At 43.7% G+C, this 5,864-nt stretch overlaps 1 pseudogene; it reads right to left on the reverse strand.

Moving 5' to 3' along the window:
• Positions 1-1,310: 1,310 nt before the first annotated feature.
• LOC126253772 (5S ribosomal RNA) lies at positions 1,311-1,427 on the reverse strand (annotated as a pseudogene).
• Between the last annotated feature and the right edge of the window lie 4,437 nt (positions 1,428-5,864).

The raw sequence follows: 5,864 nt of genomic DNA on the forward strand, positions 1-5,864 counted from the left end.
TGCAGCATACTGCTGCATCCATTTTCAATAAGCTACCACTTCAATTCAAAAATCTTAGCAATAAGCCACGCGCTTTCAATACGAAACTGAAGAGTTTCCCCATGGGTAACTCCTTCTATTCTGTCGAGAAGTTTCTTGGAAAATGGAGCTGATTCTTGTTGTATTGTTAATTGCGTTTACTTAAACTTACGGATTGACTTTTTTGGGTTCATAAACATTTCATTTTTATCTGTTATTACTTTTATGTGGTAACTTCATGTACTGCCACGTTCATGACCAATTTGGTCCTATGGAACTTGACGTGCAAATAAAAATAAGAATAAAAATTAAAAGAGCTCAGTGGCTTGGAATGTGGACTAGTCACTGGATGTCACCTGAGTAACAAATCCATTATGTTACTTAAAATCCGTCTTGATTGCAAATTTTTTATTCATATGACCGGTTTCGGTTCATTCTGAACCATCTTCAGATCTGTAAAAATAATGATACTCACGTATTGATGGAAAGGCATCGTCGATCCGATCTTTGAGGAGAGTGGTCGTACAAAATCGCATGATAACACAATGGAAGGAGTGACTCGTGAGCTGCCACCAGTAATCCAGCTAGCACAGTGACTGTACGTAGGAGGTTCGAAAGACTGAAGTACAATGGTCGGACAGATGCCCATAAGTCACACATTTATATAGTCAGGTTTGGGTCTGGCGAGTCCCAGCCATCATCAGCACTGCAGACAGTGAGGCACGGAGGAGGCGGTGTTATGGTACGGAGACCTTTTCCACGCTTAGCGAGCAGCCTTCTTATTGCGAGGATAGGTTCTCATTCAAACTAGGAAAAAATAGGCAAAGTTTGTAATTTTCTTTTTTTTTTCTTGAGACAGTGAAAAGACAAAGAATCTGTTTGGGGATTGTCACTGATTATACTGTGGACTTTATTTTAGACCTTCAGTGGAAAAGAACAAATGGCGCCCATAATTGTGGTTTGATCAAGGACGTGCGAGTTTGAAGTACACAGCCTGTGTGCTGTGTAGCCCCTCAGTATTTACCTGAAATCGAAAAGGGATTTCATCAGTCGGTACTACATTAAATTTATGGGAGCTTATACCTAACCACAATGGAATAACCTTAAATATAACGATATTGTGCTAACTCGAACTCGCCGTGTCATCCTCTGTTGAGGATGCGGATAGGAGGGGCATGTGGTCAGCACACCGCTCTCCCGGTCGTTATGATGGGTTTCTGTGACCGGAGCCGCTACTATTCGGTCGAGTAGCTCCTCAATTGGCATCACGAGGCTGAGTGCACCCCGAAAAATGGCAACAGCGCATGGCGGCTGGTTGGTCACCCATCCAAGTGCCGGCCACGCCCGACAGCGCTTAACTTCGGTGATCTCACGGGAACCGGTGTATCCACTGCGGCACGGCCGTTGCCGATAATCCAAAATGGCGGACCAAAAATTATGTTTTGTCCAAATCTGACCAAAATTTAACCAGACAGAGTGTTTTCGTTACTTATGTTTAGTCTGCAATTCCCGTATTGTATATCAATCCTTCCTCTAACTCGAATTGTTCCTGGAGGGCAGTTCCCCCGTTCTTATTGGCGAGAAAAGCCGATCTGACTGCGCTGGATGTTCTGTGTTCGGCAGTGTGCACACGTTATTCGTCATCTTCTTCGGGGAACTGCATACTGCAACATAAAGCAGTTTGAAAACGTGAGTCATGGCACGACAAGTTTTCTATCTGAGCCGCGCGTCTCCGGCTGAGAGCATCCCATGGTGGCTGTGGCACTTCTTCGAACAATGGACTGTAGAGACTTTTGTAACACACGGATTAAAAAACCTTTCCGTCCCAACATTCTAGACCTATACTTTTCAAAAAGTGCAATTAAACATCGAATTTTCGACCATTTTGAATGAGAACCGGTCTCTAAAGATAATGCCCGATGTGGAAGAATATGAACAAATTTTACAGAGTCTGGTGTACTGTGAGTAGCAGAGGAACAGCTGGGAGGCGATGACAACTGTATCAATATAACAGTGCACCGTGTTATAAACCACCATCTGTGAGGCAGTGGTTTTTGGACAGTAACATTCCTGAAATGGACGGATCTGCCCAGAATACCGACCTGAATTCACTGCACGAGTTTTGGAAAGAGTTAGAACTTCGCTCCAGACCCGGGACTGCAACGTCATTACCCTGTCTGGTTTCGGTTCTTGATGACGAATGGGGTGCCATTCCTCCACAGACACCCGGAAACGGCACTGAATATGTCCCCAGCTGAGTACAATCCGTGACAAAGGAGAAGAGTGGACACACCTCATATTAACTAACAAATTTTTTGAATGGAATTATATAGTGAAAATTGCACACGCTTTAACTGCAAAATACTTAGCGAACCTAAATAGTTTTTAGCAGATCGGAAATGTTATAACGGCGTCATGTGAGCCGCTACATGGCTTGGTACAACAGTCACATGCTCAAAACACACTTGGGTGCCCTTCCGACACTCGGGGAATTTTTATCCGGAATTATATTATCACTCTTATTATACTCCGCAGATGTGAATGTCGATCGTCTGCTGACGTACTCGTGGGCTGTGTGCTGTGGGTTCTGTGAATGTGGAGATGCAGTTTAGCCAACCGTTGTATTACGTAGAGTGCGACTGCACTGGACCAGAGAGACATAAGTTCCCCGCGCGTTAGCAGGCCCCGTTAGGTTGGCAAATAGCCGCTGTGCAGACTCTATGAGCCCTTTCGGCCACTGTGTGTGGACCCTGGACGAGGGGAGACGTTTAGGCATTCCCTGCTGAGACTCTGGTGAGTACAGACGCTGTGTGTGATGGCTCCTATAGTCATCTTAGTTAGGACAGATAGACGGGTTGCATAAAATTTGGTATCGCTTGTGACGGGCCAGCATTCCATATAACCGTACTATTAAGTAAAGTGAGTGATCAAGGAGTTATTTTCATGATTTTATTAAATAAAATGTTGTCGTTATATAAAATTCTTAACTTGGTCTCACAGCAATGCCTTATTTCTGTTACCATTCCAGTTAAGTTATTCAAATTTTTAACTTAACGTTAACCAATAAGCAGATACTTTATAGTGATATTTGCTCATGTAAACCGTCGTAGGCATCTTTCACAAAAGATACACGTGCCGTTTTCAAGTTGAGGATGCCTGCCAAGGCTCTGAGGAAACCAAGTATCATGCAACGTTTCCAAATAATATCCAAAAGAAGCGACTTTTACCAATGAATCCAGCTGCACCAAAATTACGTGATACTGTAAAGCTTCACAAAATTGATAAACCATTAAACCCGATTGTGAATGCTAGAAGGAGCGCAGGTTATGAAAGCAGAAAACAGTTCGCTGAGTAAATGAATACACATTTCCGACATCTCACTAATTTCAGCATAAAAAGTAGGCAAAAGCTTATTACCAATCTGCAACAATGTATTCATACCATCAAACACACATGTGATGTCAAAAACGTGTATGTTAATATACCTAATGACCAGGTGCAAAATACTATCGCAGAGAATTTGCATGCATTTTCGGAAAGACCGTCTAAGGAGGTGGAAGAAATGTTGGATTTATTAAAAATTATTTTAACATTTATTTTAAATTTGGGAATGTTTTTTATTCACAACAAGAAGGTGCAGTCATGGACTCCCCACTCGTCCACTGCTTAGCAAACACACTATGTGAACAAAAGTATCCGGACACTCCCAAAAACGTACGTTTTTCACATTAGATGCATTGTGCTGCCACCTATTGCCAGGTACACCATATCAGCGATTTCAGTAGTCATTAGACATCGCGAGAGAGCAGAATGGGGCGCTCCGTGGAACTCACGGACTTCTAACGTGGTCAGATGATGGGATGTCACTTGTGTCATGCATCTGTAAGCGAGATTTCCACTCTCCGAAACATCCCTAGGTCATCTGTTTCCGATAGGTAAGTGGAAACGTGAAGGGACACGTACAGCATTAAAAAGTACAGGCCGATCTCGTCTGCTCATAAGCCATACACCACGTCGTTAAATGCCAAATAACGCCTCGCTTGGCTTAAGGAGCGTAAACATTAGACGACTGAACAGTGGAAAAACGTTGTGGACAGACGAATCACGATACACAATGTGAAGATCCGACGGCAGGGGTATGGTGAATGCCCGGTGAACGTCATCTGCCAGCGTATGTAGTGCCAACAGTAAAATTCGGAGGCGGTGGTGTTCTGGTGTGGTCGTGTTTTTCATGGAGGGGGCTTGCACCCCTTGTTTCGCGTGGCACTATCACAGCACAGGCCTACATTGGTGTTTTAAACACCTTCTTGCTTCCCACTATTGAATAGCAATTCGGGGATGGCGATTGCTTCTTTCAACACGATCTAGCACCTGCTCCTAATGCACGGTCTGTGGTGGAGTGGTTACACGACAATAAAATCCCTGCAATGGTCTCGCCTGCACAGAGTCCTGACCTGAATCGTATAGATCACCTAGGGATGTTTTGGAACGCCGACTTCGTGCCATACCGACCGACATCGATACCTCTCCTCAGTGCAGCATTCCGTGAAGAATGGGCTGCCATTCCCTAAGAAACCTTCCAGCACCTGAATGAACATATGCCTGTGAGAGTGGAAGCTGTTATCTAGGCTAAGGGTGGGCGAACACCATATTGAATTCCAGCATTACCGAACTTGTAAGTCAGTTTCAGCCAAGTGTCCGAATACTACTGATCACATAGTGTATTTTTATGACGAACTCTGAACGAGAACTTATGACAGAATTCCCTCAGCATGCTAAGAGATTAATTCTGAGTAAAAGATACGTCGATGATGTTTTCTTATTATATGATGGTAGTAATGTCGAAAGCAGTCAGTTTCTCCGGGATCTAAACAATTTGAACCAAAAGATACTGTCTACTGGGCAGTTTGCAGAGAATCATATTTTACCTTTTTCGACCTTCAATTGACTGTAAAAACTGAAAATGTTGCCATCGATATCCATCGAAAGCCAAACGCGACAGATCTTGTATACATAGGCAATCATGTGACCCGATGAAATATAAACTGGTGGCATTCCTAGCAATGTTAAGTCTTATGAATGAAGTGCCCCTTAGTAGCGGAGCTCAAATGTCTGAATATTAGGTTATACGTTGTATAGCGTATCAAAACGGTTATGATCTAGGATTTTTAACGCAGTTAACAGAAGCATATTAAGAAAGACTCATAGCGTACCAGAAACAGATCGTATGTCGATTAGAACAGCCGATCAGACAAAGGGACGCTCTATTTAGTACACTACTGGCCATTAAAATTGCTACACCAAGAAGAAATGTAGATGATAAACGGGTATACATTGGACAAATATATAATACTAGAACTGACATGTGATTACATTTTCACGCAGTTTGGGTGCATAGATCCTGAGAAATCAGTACCCAGAACAACCACCTCTGGCCGTAATAACGGCCTTGATACGCCTGGGCATTGAGTCAAACAGAGCATGGATGGCGTGTACAGGTACAGCTCCACATGCAGCTTCGACACGATACCACAGTTCATCAAGAGTAGTGACTGGCGTATTGTGACGAGCCAGTTGCTCGGCCACCATTGACCAGACGTTTTCAATTGGTGAGAGACCTGGTGAATGTGCTGGCCACGGCAGCAGTCCAACATTTTCTGTATCCAGAAAAGCCCGTACAGGACCTGCAACATGCGGTCGTGCATTATCCTGGTGAAATATAGGGTTTAGCAGCGATCGAATGAGGGGTAGAGCCACGGGTCGTAACACATCTGAAATGTAACGCCCACTCTTCAAAGTGCCGTCAATGCGAACAAGAGGTGACCGAGAAGTGTAACCAATGGCAC

Source organism: Schistocerca nitens, chromosome 4 (genome assembly GCF_023898315.1).
Source record: "Schistocerca nitens isolate TAMUIC-IGC-003100 chromosome 4, iqSchNite1.1, whole genome shotgun sequence".
In the NCBI taxonomy this organism is placed as follows: Eukaryota; Metazoa; Arthropoda; class Insecta; order Orthoptera; family Acrididae; genus Schistocerca; species Schistocerca nitens.